Here is a 15,641-nt window from a genome sequence, read left to right as displayed (position 1 = left end):
GAAAAATAACAGCAGTTTTGACTCAAAATTGTTTTCCTCTGAGTCATTGTTAATATCTGGTCTTTTTTCCCCCTTATTTATTGTCAAAGTGATGTACAGAGAGGTTACAGTTTCATACGTTAGGCATTGGATACATTTCTTGTACTGTTTGTTACCTTCTCCCTCATCCTCCCTCCTCTCTCCCCCTTTCCCTCTCCCCCCCCCATGAGTTGTTCAGCTGGTTTACACCAAATGGTTTTGCAAGTATTGCTTTTTGTAGTCGTTTGTCTTTTTATCCTTTGTCTCTCGATTTTGATTTTCCCTTTCACGTTCCTAGTTCTAATACCAGTATATACACTGAATATTTGGTCTTTTATAACACAGGGAGACCCATGCATGATACCCAGGAGCTCTGTGAATTCTTAACAACCCTATTTTGAAATACAGGGCTACTGTCCTCTCTTGGCCAGAAATCCTACACATTCAGAACGGAACTTTGAACCGCATCCTGGATTGATTTGTCCACTGCCGTATACATCTTCTGTAAAAGTCAAGGGGGAAAAAACATGGAATTCTAGTTTAAACTTTTAGTCTTTTTAATTCTTGAGTGAATGAAGCAAGCTTTTCTGGAAGCTTCCTTGTAGAATCCACATACTATGGCACTGTGATATCGACAGTTTAGAGTTACCAGAGATCGATGTCCAAATCTCTGAGTACTACGTCTGGACTTTCAGCGTCAACAGTCCTCTCTTCCAGATTTCGGAGAGGTGTTGTAAGCTCACCACATAAACAGGTCTTTTTTAACTTTTTTTTTTTTTTTTTGGCCAGTCCTGGGCCTTGGACTCAGGGCCTGAGCACCATCCCTGGCTTTTTCCCCCCGCTCAAGGCTAGCACTCTGCCACCTGAGCCACAGCGCCCCCTCTGGCCGTTTTCCATATATGTGGTGCTGGGGAATCGAACTGAGAGCTTCATGTGTAGGAGGCAAGCACTCTTGCCACTAGGCCATATTCCCAGCCCCTTAAACATTTTGACAGTACTGTGAATTGGATTTAGAGTCTCATGCTTGCTTCACAAGTCCTTATGCTTTTTAGTTTTTCAGGCAGGGTGTTCTGCTTTTGCCTTGGAGGCCTCGGATCGAGACACGTATCTCTGCCTCCAGAGCAGCTAGGATTACAGACATGCACCCCCACACCTGGCACTGTAAAAGGGTCTTGACCTCCTCTACACATTATTTTTATACTGCTATCTTAGTGTACGTTACACCATTTGAGCAGTGTGTTATTAATCATCACCAGGTTCAATTGTTTTTGCCACTTGTGCCGTGTCACACAAGCAAGGTAAAGTCGGGAGTGGATGTTAGAAGAATATGTGTGACGGCTTCCACTTCCTGTCTCCCCACAGGAGGAGCTCAGGCGCTGGGGAGGGGCTGATGTGAACTGCGGAGGCAGCCAGCGTGCACCCGGGCCTCCCGAAACACCCTTTACAGATGCGTGGTGTGGGTGCTCACTCCTTGCAAGGAAGAGAGCTTTGAGATAATAGCTTGGCACTGAAAATAAAAACCCCACTAGGGGAGCAAAATAGGAATTGATTTGTCCAACTGTTACTTGTTTTAAGAAAAGAGTAGAATGTACCTACTGGGTGGTAACTAATTCTAGCTGGCCATTTGAGTTGAAGTGACTTTTTCCTGTCTCCTACTTCGCATGTGTAGACATTACTTCATTCGTATATCTTAGTCCTCAGAAGCTCAGAGGGAAGTAAGGCTGGTGATAACTTAGCACCACACAGAAAAGACTGGAACGTCTGAGTATTATTTATACTGCTAACTTCTTTCCTTCCTCCTTTTGTTTTCCAACTCCTTGCTGATTTTCTCAGGAGAGTCTTTCCATTTTGCTTCACTATAGGAATCAAAAGTTAAACCCAATCAAGTTTCTAGACCAGGAATCAACCAAGTTTTCTGTAGAGGACTGCTCACACTTGGGCCCTTGTGGGCACGGAGTTCCGTTTTAAGTACTCCCCTCTGCCACGGTGGGGGCAGCCGGGGAGGGTGGGTGGACAAATGGACGCGGCTCTGCTCCTATGAAACTTTGTGAAAAAAACAGGCCATGGGTTGGATTCTGCCTGTGGGCCACAGTTTATTGACTTTTTCTTTAGATACAACTTGCAACGTACAAAATTTTGGAAGAAAATTTCAAAGACAAATTTTGGGAAGGAAAAAAAAATCACAGCAAGATTCAGGCTATAAGAAAGTGTGTAAGAAAAAAATTCTGTTTCTTACACGAATGCATTGTGAAGTATGTGTGTGAGAGAGAAAGAGAAAAAGGAGAGAGAGAGGAAAGGAGAGAGAGAGAGAGAGAGAGAGAGAGAGAGAGAATGTGAGTGGCTTTTGATCTAGCCTTTTCTAACAACCATTTGCACAGGGCTGAGTTTCTCCTGTAGTCCATGAAATGCTTCTCACCATCCCCTGGTCAGAGAAGGAAAAGCTTTTCTCAGCGGGACCAGTGACTTCCTAGAGTCTCCCATGGCATAAGGAAGACAGAGAGACTGAACCCAGGCCCCTCCTCACAATCCATGGTCCCTGTCTTCATAGTTGCCACCTCTGTGCTTGTCCAAGGATGATGGGGGCAGGGTCCAAAATGTCAGAGCAGTGGCAGCTGCCTTAGAAATAATAATAACGGTGATAATAATAATAAAAAATATTTTCTGCTCTTGACTTCCACAGGTTCATAGGAACAGAGAGGAGCTGCCTTAGTCCCAGAGTTCTAGTAAGGGTACAGACTGGCTCCCTTATTACAAATATGGAGGAGACTTGCCATGGAGAAGCCATGGAGGATAAAGAGGCACATGGTTTTTGTTTGCTTGTTTTTCTGAAGAACAGGTTCCTAGTCTGCTCCATAAGGAAAGAACAGCTGCCCGGAAGCCAAGGAGAAAGCTGACCCGGACTCCAACCAGACTGGGGCATCGTAGCCAGGTAAGTAAACCCCACGCAGCATTGTTCGTGGGGATGTGCTCGAGACGGGCAAGCTCACCAAAAGCTGCCTAAGAAGCGCATGCTTTTTATCTTTGTATTTACGTGTGCAGGCATTTGGGGAACACTAGAAGAAATTTAAGAGGGGAAAAAATGCATCCAGAATCTTGCTTCCTAGTAAATTATCTTCTGTCGCATTTTAATGCGTGCTTGTGACTCGTCTCTTGTGCACTTAAGTGATGCACGGACGTGCTGAGCGCGGGCCTGTTGGTAGTCTAATTTTCTCACTGGACATACTACAAACCTTTCTTTTCCTATGCTGCTATTATATTGCCTCATAATAATTTGTATGGCGGCATAATATTATATCAACTTAACTTACCGTAACTTACATAACTATTTCCTTATTTTTAAGATTTTTTTTCCAGACGGCTCCTAGTCTTACATTATATATAATACAGCAAGAACTACTTCCCATACTCTTTTCCCTATTTTAAGTCATCGCCTTATACTGTTATTATTAAAGTATCACCTTCCTAGCTCATGCTGCATTAAAACAGGGCTGCTCAAACAGAGGCATTCGTGTCTTAAGGCTATGAAAACCGAATGCAGGGTTGCTTCCCGGCGAGTAGCTACCCGCAGTGTCTCCGCCACGTTCTGTGGCTCCTGATTCACTCGCTTTCCCTACGTCCTCGTGGTCTCCTGGTTCTATTTTTGCATCTCTTTCACTCACAGAGGCCGGGCCTCGCCTTCGTCTCCCGTGCCTTCTCTTGGTGAGTGGGATGTTGAGGACCCAGGGCTTCTTGGATGTAGTCATTTTTGCTCCCCCACCCCACCCCTGTTGGGCACTGGCTTATAGCTTTAAGAGGCGGTCCTAGGGCCACCTCTTCTCCTGCCCATGGGGCCGCGTGGCTGCTAGCCCCGTCTCCGGCCTCGGAAGGCGTGCGTGCCAAGATGGCGGCGTGCGGAACCCAGGGGGCGGTCCTATGGGACGTGATGACCGCCCATAGAGGAAGTCCCGTGATGTCACTGTGATGGACAGCTCATAATCAAGCCTATCGCTGTGTCTAGCCGGCCACTCCAAATCCCTCCCCTTCCTGCCGCCATTACTGCTATATAAACCCCCACCCTGAAAACAAAACCTTGGATTCTCGGGTGATGGTTTCCCCAAGCGCCTGGCGACCTGGGTCCTTATTCAAACGCGTCCTCGAAGCGCAGGAGGACCGAGAGCCCCACGCACCCCTTTTGCAATACCCTTTGGTGGGATTTCTTGGTGTCCGTTTCCTGAAGGCTTTCTTGTCTTCCGGTCCCCGGCGGAACCTCGGAGTTCTCTGACTTTGCGCGCCCAGGCTCCCTCCTCAGCCTCGGCTCGTCAGGTGTGCAGGGGGGCCGGGGCGTCTTGTGTTTCTAACAGGCCTGCCGTGCCATGCCGGCGTGCGGATTCACCCCGTATACCTCGACGCAGTGAGCACCGGTGACGAGCCTGGCCATCCTTCTGTGTTGATAGGGAAATGCGGATGTGTTTTCTGGGGTTCTCCGATTTTAAAAACTGGGTTTCACGTAGAAATTCTCAGTGTGAGTTGGTTGTTTTGTTTTTGTTGTTTTTTTTTTCCTGCTATGTCCTAACGATGCCATGGATCCTGTGCGTTGAATGTTTTCTGTGGTTCGAGAGCTGGGTGAAAGACTTCGTCTGCATTGTTCTGCTCCATCCTTGAAAGTCCACCGTCCCCTACTGCCGTGGTCTACGTGAAGAATTGGGGAGCAGAGAGGAGAAGTAGCTTCCCCAAGACCACCAGCCAACCCCCAGCCGGCCCTGGAGCTCGGCGCTCTGAAAGCAGAGGTTTTAACGGTGCCTCTAAGTTTCTACCTCACTCGCTTGACAAGAAAATGGGGAAAGATGGTGCTGGGAGGAGAAATGTGGCAGCCACCGAATGAAGCTGACCGTGACAGAAAGGGTACCCGGGCCAGCCACAGACGGGGGACGGACGTGTGGCAGGGTTCAGCGAAGACCTGGGGTCCAGTCTAGAAGGCGACGAAGCCCGGAGCCTGCCGGGGAGGCGGGCTCAAGCTGGGCAGGTCGGGTGACACCCGGGTATCCCCAGCGTAGCCCCTCCTGCCTGGGAACTCTGGCGAATCCGCCCCTCTGGGTGCGTGTTTTTAACCCTTGCTCTACCTTCCCTGCAGTTGTTGTGAGGAACAAATGGGGGTTGACGTGAAGCAGAACACCACTGGGTAATTCTCCTTGCTGGAATTTATTGGACGGCGATTTAGAGAAGGGCAGCCTGCCTTCCCTCCTGCAGAGAGCTGTTGCTTCCCTTTCGGATAGCCTCACTCCAGCCCCCCCCCCCCCAGCATGGCTGCTAGCCGGCACGGAGCCCCAGAGCCCCAGACAGAAGCCCCCCCACCCCACCCTGCCCCGTCCTGCCCCAGTGCGCTGGTGCATTTTGTACCCGTGTTGTGCACCTGCCTACCTGTTCCCCTTGCCTGCCACAGGCCAGCCTCACCCTGAGTTCTGGGGTTCTCCCCCTCTCCTTCTCAAGGCCTTCCCTCCTGCAGCCTTAATTTGTTCTAGACATCAGCTAAAGACACAAGCCAGCCGAGGTGGCCGGTGAGCTGATCCCCTCATTCCCGACCCACGCGATCACGCGCGACCACGTTGTTTCTGTGTTAAGCCACAGGCCCCCCTCAAGGCCCTTGAACCTCCGATTCCTTCATCCTTTCCTCCGGTTGTTTCGTTTCGCGTTCATCAGAGGCTGAGTTCTTTCTGTGCTTTGAGCCCAGCTCAGACGCCATCTGCCAGAGACCGTGCAGAGCACAGGGAGCTCTTGTTAAAATGTGAATTTTGATTCTGTACTTCTGGGAGCTCTGGGCTGGCGCCCCAGATTCCGCATTGCTGGCGAGTACCTTTTGGTATTGATGCGGCTAGTTCTGAGTATGCTTGGAGCAGCAAGGCCCTTGGAAGTGTCTCCCTGCTGCATTAACGGTCACAGAAACCTATTTTGATGGGGCAGGGAGTGACATCGGAGAGAATTCTCATCCTTCATCCAAGTACCTTTCCAGGTATTTGAAATTGGTACTTTCACTGGGCCAGAGGCTGTTTTTTTGGCGCCTCTTGGTTTTCAAGAGATGTTTAGTCACTGGCTGCATTATGCCTTCAGGAGCTGCCCGGCCGTCAGCCAGCTTGTCGTGGACCAGGGAAGGGACAGGGCCCTCGCTCACCTGGGGCATCTGACTGATGTCCAGGCGTGGGAGTCCCCATCCCTGTCTGTCTGTGCTCGAGTTCACGATTAGCTCATGTCTCTAAGACCTTGAGTCACCAGCTCCTGGTGATTCACGGTCCGTCCTGTCCATCGAGGCTTCTCAAGCAGTGTTACCGTCTGGCCCGTGTCTGGTGTCCCTTTTGCCAGTAGGAGCCTGTCTCCTCCATTGAGGCGAAAGCAGCCAGGCCCCGAGTCAGGGCTCTGTGGCTCTGCCTGCAGATGCCCTTTGCCGTCTCGAAGCCTCCGGCCTTAGAGGTCACATGGGCTTGTTATAACTGAGGGGATGGCTGGCCCCTCGTACGAGGCCTCAACAAGGGGCTCGAGGGGTGGGAGGGGGAGGAGGCTTTCAGGGCACAGTCTTTATTAGAGCCACATTAAGGCTTCTTATTATCCAAATGTACCTCTGAACATAATCTTGCCCACTCACTGTTCACTGAGCCCTGTAATGCCCATTCCTTGTCTCCCCAGCTCCTTCAACTGCCCTGGGAGCTGGGGAATCGAGGAATGGAGGCGGGGAGGTGGGGGGCAGGTCCTACCCAAGACTCCAAGGGGTTTGACCCAGCTCTACTTGCCGCCCAAGGCTGCCGTGTTGCCGGGGTGTCCTCGCCTAGGCTTCCCTGAGGGGGAGCTGCTCCGGTGTTCCCTCGCTGCTCCGGTGCTCCCTGGTTCCTCCCGTGCTGCCTGGCTCCCTGGGGCTGGGAGGAGGTGCAGGGTGGAGTCCTGCAGGGTAGGGCAGAGACGCAGGGGGTACAGACCTCAGCCTTGATGGTTTCCTGGAGCATTCTGTGGCCAGCCTCTAGGATTCTCCGACTCCCACGTGAGGGAACCCCGCCTCCCCTCCAAATCATCCCATGGTTGGCTCCTCTCAGGAGGCTAAAGCTGATAAAGCCGCTTCTGCGCTGGGAGCTCTCGCTTGCTTGGAGCGGTGCATAGATCTTAGGTCGGTGGCAGCGCCATAGGAGAGAGTGAGTCTCCGAGTTCAGAGGCAGGTGTCCTTGATCACTGTGGAAGGTCGAATGTGGCTCTGGATCATCCGTTCCCTGAAGGTGAGGCAGGAGGCAGTGTTCACAGAGAGAAGCTATGGGCCTCTGGGCCGGGGCCCCCAACCCATGCTTCACACTGAGTGTGGAGCAAGGTGAGCCTGTCCCCAGCCAGCCAGCACTTGGCACGAATGGTCACCATGGCGCAGTGCACAGAGGCGCCGGGAGTTCTGCACACGTGGTGCTACTACCTGCTCGGGGCCTGCTGCCTCCGTGGGAAGGAAGCAGAGGAGCGGGGAGAGGAAGGCCAAGAGATGAGAATGGGTGCTGAGGAGCCAGTTGTGGGCTCTGGACCTCCACTAGGGCCCGGGCTTCGTGCTTTAACCAACAGAAGGCTGACTTGGACTTAGTGCTTTGCCGAATGGAAGGCTGACTTTTCTTACCTCTCTCCCTCCTTCCTTTCTTTCATTTTTATTTTTTGTCAATGAGGCTTGAACTCTGGGCCTGGGCACTGTCCATGAGCTCTTCAGCTCAAGGCTAGCGCCCTACCACCTGAGCTACAGCGCCACTTCCAGTTTTCTGGTAGTTAATTGGAGAGAAGAGACTCATGGACTTTTCCTGCCTGGGCTGGCTTTGAACCTCAATCCTCAGTTCTCAGCCTCCTGAGCAGCTAGGATTACCGGAGTGAGCCACCGGCACCTGGCCTTCTTTCCTTTCTTCCTTGCTTTATTTTTCTCTCCCTTCCTTCCCCTCACCCATTTATTCATTCAGCTAACATAATGCGTACACATTACCAGTTTAGACTGTCTTAACTACATAAAGCAGGAAGTTATCATTTCCCTACCTGATTCCAGATATCTTTTCTATAACCATGTTAATAAATATAGTTATATTTTGTAAAATGAATAGACTCCCTATGCTCCCTTCACCCTTCTTGTTTCCCCTAGCTACAGAGCACGGGCAGTTTTCTTCCTCAGCCCTGTAGATCTGTAACAGCTAGACTCCTAGAGGCAGGGCTGGGCTTCCCAGTTTAAGTTTCCTGGGAAATGGGGGGGAAAGCATCAAGGGAGCAGGGTTGGTAGAACCTAAGACGACTTTTAGTCTGACTTGACAATGCCAGGTCATTCAAGGATTTGTGAGTGACCCTGCTCAGGATATGAGGTAGATGGTCAGCTCGTGAGTTTACCTCCTTGGGTGTCTATGTCCAATTCCTGTCCTTTCAGAAGTCAGGGCAGATAGACAAACCCAGGCAATCTGAGCCTCTCTGGGAGAGCCATTGAGCTGGATGCCGGGCCGGTGCTGTGAATGTTTCAGGGTGGAGTTGGGGGAGTGTTGCTTAGCAACAGCATCCGCAGAGGGCGGAGGGTTTCCGTTCATGGTTGGTGAGAAGTAAGCAACAGAATGGGAACTTCCGAGGAAGCCAGTTTATTCTCCAGCCTCATTCATGGAAGCATGGCATTTAGGATGAACGAGAGGACTGTCTACTAATCTCTAGGCCTTCCGGACAGTATGAGGAATAATGGAATTATCTGGACCCTGGGGTTTTTGAAGAGCCCCTGGCACTGTGGAGGGGAGGCGGGGCCGTGTCTGAATGGCCAGCTCTTGTCAGAGTCTCCAGCAGCAGCATCGTGGGTCCACTGAGACCCGGTGCCATTGGACAAGGAGTTCCGCCTCCTGAGCTCATTTCCTCCACTTTAAAAGAACAGACTTCACAATACGACTGGAAAGCCCTCTCCTTGTTTTCGAGTACTGCAGGCCAACTTTATGTCTCTTCTTGATTAACTCATCATAGCAGTTCTAGAACTCCCATGACAATGGCCAAGGGAAAGACAAGAAAATGCCCAGCTTGGGATTTAGGAAGTTGCTGGAGGTGGCCTTCTTCTCGATTGCCTGTGGTCTTTAAACTGTGGAGGAGCCAGCAGGCAGGATTCGAGACTGCATCTAGAGGAGGAGTACGGCACTGGTTTCCAGAAGGCATTTAGACATCGAGATTCCAGAACCATAAAAGTCTCAAGCCAAATCTGTGAAATTGTACCCAATCATTTGGGGCAATAAGTGAAACGTTATTAAATAAAAATAGCAATAATATCAAAAAGAGTGCTCTAGCAGTGCCAGGTTTCGCTCAGAGTGTGTATTAGGAATTCACTTCAGTCCTCAGTGAAGAACTCTTCATGTAATTCCTTTCAGTGGAAAAGGAGGTGGAACGAGGTGAAGAACTTGTATGGAATCTCCTGGCTAGATTACCATCTCTTCCTGCAGATTGAATGCTCATGAGAAAAATCAAACAAGTGGAATCCTGATGAAACAATATCAAAATTTTATTAAGAATTGTGTTGTAATAAAATTATAAAACACTGTATCATAAAAATCCCACCTTTTCCCACCATACTTCACAAAAAACCATCACCAGGCAGTAACAGAGCAAGAATTCTGCCCAATTGTGTTTGCCTGTCCCGTCCCATACCCATTATCCAGAGGGGCATCTCCTCGTGCTCTGCAGTAGCTCTTAGTTCTGCTTACACTCAGCTTGTGCGTGGATTGCATCGGGGGTACTGGTTCCTTACCATTGCCTGTATTCTTGCTTTTGCGTAGCTTTTGAAGTTCTTCTTTGTAAAGACTGGACTATATTTTCCAGTCCCTTGATCTTGGGTCTGGTCACGACCTTCTGGATCCTGTTGAGGAGCTAGGATTAGAGGCATGAGTCCTGGTGCTGTGTGATAATATTTTTGTGCACGTGCGCTGGTCCTGGAGCTTGAACTCAGGGCCCGGGTGCTGTCCCTGAGCTTTTTTTCCTCAAGGCTAACACTCTACCACTTGAGCCACAGCTCTACTTCCAGATTTTATGGTGCTTAATTGGAGATAAAGTCTCATAGGCTTTCCTGCCTGCTCTGGCTTCGAACTGTAATCCTGAGATCTCAGCCTCCTGAATAGGTAGGATTACAGACATGAGGCCCTAAATTCAAGCCATAGTACTTACACACACACACACACTAAACATATGACCCAGGAATTCTACTCTCTTAGGTACATACCCCAAATAAAGCAAAGCATTTGCCCACATACATGTTGTACAGAAAGTTTTCTATGGATGTCCACAGCAGCAGAATTCATTATAGCCCCCAAGTGGAAATAACCAAATATCCACTAGCTGATGAATACATAAATATATGATATATTTGACAAGAAGAAATGGATCATTATACAACATGGAGGAAATGTGATAACATCATAGTAAGTGAAAGGCAGGCACAAAAGGCCATAGAGAAAAGACTAGGATAAGAATAGTTATTAGTTGCCTACAGCTGGAGAGTTTGGATAGAAATAACGGGGGGCTGCTACGAAGTATGAGACTGCACTTTGAGCAGTATTCCAACTGATGGTATTATTTTAAAATTGGTAGTGTTGATGATTGGCGGACTTAAACTCTGTACATTTGTGGTCAGAAAATTGGCAGTGTGTTCCACAGGACTACAAGGAAAAAGAAAAACAACAACAAAAAACAGGTTGGGCAGGTTGTGCTTCCTTTTGCAAGCCTTGGGAGCATCTGTCTCCTCTGGGCTCTCCAGGCTGCCTGTATATTTTGGCTTGCAGCCCCCTCTTCATATCCCTGTCTGACTCAGATATTTACAGACTTTACTTCCCTCCATCCTCCAGCGGTAAGGACCCAGGGAAATCTCATCTCCCTTCTTCCGCTTCCCTGGCCGTCTTTCTGTAGATACCATCTCCAGCAGTTGTTAGTAGTCGAATGTTTTACTAATGTCAACTCCATGAGGGCCAGTCTTGGTCTGACTTAATAAGGGCCGAATCCTGGGATCCTGAGTTCGAGCCTGCCCTTAGTGGGAGCTGTGTAGTGTCGTGTCATGTAGTGTAGTGTAGTGTAGCTGTGTAGTGTCGTGTCATGTAGTGTAGTGTAGTGTAGCTGTGTAGTGTGTCATGTAGTGTAGTGTAGGGTAGGGTAGCATAGCTGTGTAGTGTCGTGTGGTTGATGCCTTTTATAAAGCTTTGTTCTGGGAGTTGGGGATCTCGCTGGCTTGTAAATGTCTCGCAGCCAGGTTTATGTGGTACAAAACAATTCCATGCACCAAGAATGGTACAGAATGGCAACTTATACTCATGGCAAAAGCAGTTTCCAGGACAGGTGGGTGCGGGGAGTGAACTTTGGTCCCTTCACCCCTGATAGCTGAGTTCCCAGACGTGAGGGTCATAGATGTGAGTTGGGAATAAGTCAGCAGTGGGCTCACCCTCGTTGAAAGATGGGGCCCAGAAGCCAAAGGACGCTGGCTCCTGTGTTGGTCACGGGGGCCACTAAGATGAGCTGTGGCTCACTGGCACACTGCAGGGCCTTTGTAGCCCTTCGAAAGCCAAACGGGCATCTTCTGTAATTGCACAAGCCATCTGGCTTTCTGTAGCCCCTGATTTCCGATCAATACAAGGAGGATGATAATAGAATCTGCTCTCCAGAATTTCATTGAGATAGTTCACAGGGAGATCTCAGCACACAGTAAACACCCAATAATGGTTGTCATGCGGCTGCCCAATGATGGTACCTCCTGAGTCTTAGTTTCCTCTTCTGATGGGTGGGGGTGGTTTCTGCCTGTGGCCCTCCTGGACTTGCTTTGGGGGCACTCAAGGCTAAGAGACCAGAATATGCTCTGAGGAGGAGGTTGTTAAGTTCTGGCTTTCTTTTCAATGGTTATTTGGCTCCCTGCAGTCTCTGAGTTACGGTGGCTCGGAGGAGCCTGCCTTTGCTCCCCACATCCGTTCTCAGCCTGAAGACTCATTTGGATGCCGGGGGAGGCTGGGCCTGTTTCTGGCACGCCGGGCAGCTGTTGTTGAGACTACACAATGCCTCGCTGCCTCCAGATCAGATGGGATCCCAACACACCACAACCAGCCCGGGAGGGCAGGCGGCAGGTAAAGCCGGCGGTCCGCGTGCTACGTTCAGTCCCCGGGAGACAGCCTGGCGGGGCGGGGCCGCTCCTGCTTGAATTGGCAAAGCCATTTCATCACCGTTTTCCACGGAGGCCAAACTTCAGGAAGCTTTCCAGGAGCGAGACAGTTGAGCAAAGCCTGAGGAAGCTCTGTGCAGAGTGAGTGTGTATGTATGTGAATGTGTGTGTATGTGTGTGTGTGGTTTGTCCACTTTACGCCTCTTGATGGTGACCGTGTAGATTAGAATCATGGTCCAAATTCAGTGGAAGGTACGTTAAAGTTAGTTCATGTAGGCACAAAGACTGTCCATCATAGAAGTGTGTAAGCTGACTCTCGACACAAGTTACAACTGAATCTAGACATCTTTCCGAGCTATGACTGCACAAAACAAGTCAACCAAAAATGTTCTCCTAAGATTCCCAGCTCTGAGAGGCAGGGAGGGCGAGGAGAGAGGCGTCTCTGCCCGCCTCCGCCCTGCGGGTCACCGGCCCCTCCACAGTCCACACGGAGCGGCCTCATGACTCGGTCCCCCACCTAGACAGGCATGGTCTTGTTACCCACGGGGGGGAACTTTCCTGTGTCCCCTGAGGACCAGCTGTGTCCCTTGTCAGTCCTGGGATCTTGTGTGTGTGACAGGCTGTGGTTCATTAGTGAACATCTGAGTTGTGCACACACCGTAGGCAAGGGTCTGGGAGAGCCTTGTGAAGAGCAGACCTGGCCTCTGCCGTGGTTGGAAGGTATTCTGTGTAAAGTCACAACTTTGGGAAACACTAAAGAGAAGCCTGTCGCCTTATGAGAGCCCTGGCACTAGCAGCTTACGCCGGTAATCCTAGTGACTCAGGAGGCTGAGATTGAGGATTGCAATTTGAAGCCAACTTGGGCAGGAAAGTCTGTCAGACACTTATCTCCGATTAACCACTAAAAGCTGGAAGTGGAAGTGCGGCTCAAGTGGTACACTGCCAATTTGAGTGAAAAAGCTAAGCAAGAAATTGAGGCCCTGAGTTCAAACTCTAATAATAGCTTTTTTTTTTTTTAATAAAAAGGTTCTGATAGAGTTAGGCGTGAAGGGTCTTGGTAGGGGGAGAGTAGCTGGAGCTCAGAGAACTTACAGTGTGGCGTAAGGCAAAGGCGGGCCTGGTCAGCAGGGGCGGGTCCTTTGAGTGTCTGGGGCCCCGTTTACGGTACTTAGCATGGACCCAGGCGCAGAGGTAGGGCATTGGAGAACATGTGTACCTTTCAAAAGGATAACCCTTGCTTCTGTCTGACATGTAGGTGGGTGGGGACCCAAAGAGCTTCAGCCATCCAAGATTTACGTCAGTGGCAGCAGAGGCTGGAGACAGTGGACACGCGTCATGTGCTGTGAGGTAGAGGAGCAGCGGATGGAGGGACGGTGTGGGGACTCCCCCCAAGCAGGCTGGCTTCACGGGCGGCAGCGCTGGGCTCGGACCGTTCACACTCAGGTTTCCCACTCTGCTACCCATACCCAGCATTACCGAGATGCGACTGACAAGTAACAATGGCTTATGTTCCTGGAGCATGGTTGTGCACACCTATAGTCCTGGCTACTTGGGAGGCAGAGATTGGGGAGGCCAAAAAAAAAAAAAAATGTCATGAGACTCCATCTCAGCCAAGAGCCCAGCCGTGCAGGGAGTGTAAATAGGCCGACGCAAAAAACTGAGGCAGAATTACTAACAGTAGTGACTATGCGTTGCACTAGCATTCCCGAATTCATTTGCACTCTGTGAGCAGCCCCTCCCTACCGCCCTGTTCCCACCTCCGGCCCTTGGCAACCCCCATTTTACTCTCGGCTTCCATAACTGTGGCTCTTTTAAGATTCCTCACGTAAGATCGACAGTGTCTGGCTTATTCATCCGTGTTGTTGAAAGAGCTGATCATTTCTATGTCGTCTCTGGAAATAGGTCTGTTCAAGGGCTTTGCCTACTTTTAAATTGCATTAGAGTTCCTATCTAAGCAAGTTTCTTGTTTAGATATTGACTCTTTTTTCAGAAATGTAGTTTGTAAACATTTTTATTCCATTCTGTAGCTCCCTTTTCCTTTCCCAGTGACTGAGGGCCTTTTACCTGCATTTTCTTTCAGGAGTATTTATTTATTATTTATTTATGTATCTATTTAGCTATCTGTCTATTTATTTGTACTAGGATTTGAACTCGGGGTTCTGTACTTCCCAGGCTCTACCACTTGACACCTCAACACATTTTGCTTTTGCTTTTTCAGATAAAGTCTCTAGTTTTTACCTGAGGCTGGCCCCTGCTTCGCTTGCAGCTGGGATCCTAAGTGTCTACCTTCCCGCCCAGCTGGCTTTGTTGAGTTGGGAGTCTCACTCACTAACACCATTTTAACTTTAAAATGAACTTTGTTTATCTTTTCAATTGTCCTTTTTTTTTTGTCTTCTCTAATTCTGGTCATTTCCTTCCTTCTACTGACTCGAGGCTTGGTTTGTTGTCTTCCTACTCCATTGTGGTATCATGTTAGGTTGCTGTGTTTTCCTTCCTGTGGACAGTCTCCGTTATGAACTGATGCTTTACAGTTTGCATTGCTGCATGCAGTGCGTTTGGGTTTGTGGCCCTTGTGTTTTCTCTGCAGAATAAGGCTGATTTCTCCCTGGATTCCTTCTTTGACTCGTCGGCTCTTCAGGAGTGTGTTCAGCTGCCGCATATTTGTGAACCAGCCAGTTTTCCTCCTGTTATTCATTTCTAGCTTCATACCGTTGTGGCTGGAAAAATTATCTGATAGGATTTCATTCTTAGGTTTGTCAAGGCTTGTTCTGCAGCTAACGGATGACCTGTTCCTGGAGAATGTTCCGCGTGTGTTTGAGGAGGGTGCGAGCTTTGCTGTTAGATGGAGCAGTCTATATATGTCTGTGGGTCCATTCGCACAGCGGCTGTACTCAGATGCGCTAATACCACATTCATTTTCTATCTGGATGGTACAAACGGGATGTTAATGTCCTCTACTATCTATTTCTCCTTTCAGTTCTATTAGTTGTTGTTGTTGTTGTTGTTTGTATATTTAGGAATGCCAAAGCTGGGTCCATTTTCAGTAAACTCTGCCTTATTCATGGATTTATTATTCATAGTTTTGACTGATACAAAATATAATGCATAAAAACCAATTGAAAGAAATTTCAGAAACAAAGTGGTTAGATTCAGTGGCCTGTGTGGTCTCTCTCGTATCTCACTTCAGATGACAGTTTTGAACTCTTTGGGAGGTAGCACGTAGAGTTCCGTTCTGTGGTGTTGACTGCCGGAGCTTTGTTCGTTTGCTTTGCGTTACCATGGTTGCCGTATTCTTCACAATCCAGGTAGCCTTGTGTTGGTGTAAGGACATTTGAGAGATCAAACACCTCTTTCCATCTTCCAGTCCGTTTTTAGCAGATGACAGCCTTCTGCGGAGTCCTTGAACTAACGGAGCTGCCAGTAGGGTTGCATTTGAGATGAGTTAGGAGCTGGAGGGCATGGGTAACGGAGCACGGGGTCTTGTGTGGGTGTGGCTACTGTCTGGTCC

The sequence above is a fragment of the Perognathus longimembris genome, chromosome 10 (assembly GCF_023159225.1).
Source record: "Perognathus longimembris pacificus isolate PPM17 chromosome 10, ASM2315922v1, whole genome shotgun sequence".
NCBI classification, from domain to species: domain Eukaryota; kingdom Metazoa; phylum Chordata; class Mammalia; order Rodentia; family Heteromyidae; genus Perognathus; species Perognathus longimembris.
This window is presented reverse-complemented; position numbering follows the sequence as displayed.